Genomic DNA, 272 nt, shown 5'->3' on the forward strand with positions numbered 1-272 from the left:
TGGGCGTCGCTCAGTGGTTGGTGCGTCTGTGACGTCGGGGTAATGAATGTGACGACGGACGTGACTTCACTATACTACTGATATCTGACGACAGAAAGTTCTTCGGTGGGTGCACTGTATCAACACTGTTGCTAGTCGGACCTCCACTCACTCAATCACTTTTGGCATTTCCTTTTCTTTCGTTCACACACACAGACATACATCTTGTATCATATAAACACTGACATCCGAAAACACATGTACACTCGCACACGTGTGTGGACACACAATGT

The 272-nt window shown here is 46.7% G+C and overlaps 1 protein-coding gene across 1 annotated transcript in view; it reads right to left on the reverse strand.

Annotated features, from left to right (window-relative positions):
* The window catches only part of LOC119581772 (cadherin-23-like), a gene marked incomplete in the record, with an annotated part of 64,191 nt that overhangs the window by 24,906 nt on the left and 39,013 nt on the right, over positions 1 to 272 (reverse strand).

The sequence above is a fragment of the Penaeus monodon genome, chromosome 15 (genome assembly GCF_015228065.2).
Source record: "Penaeus monodon isolate SGIC_2016 chromosome 15, NSTDA_Pmon_1, whole genome shotgun sequence".
NCBI lineage: Eukaryota > Metazoa > Arthropoda > Malacostraca > Decapoda > Penaeidae > Penaeus > Penaeus monodon.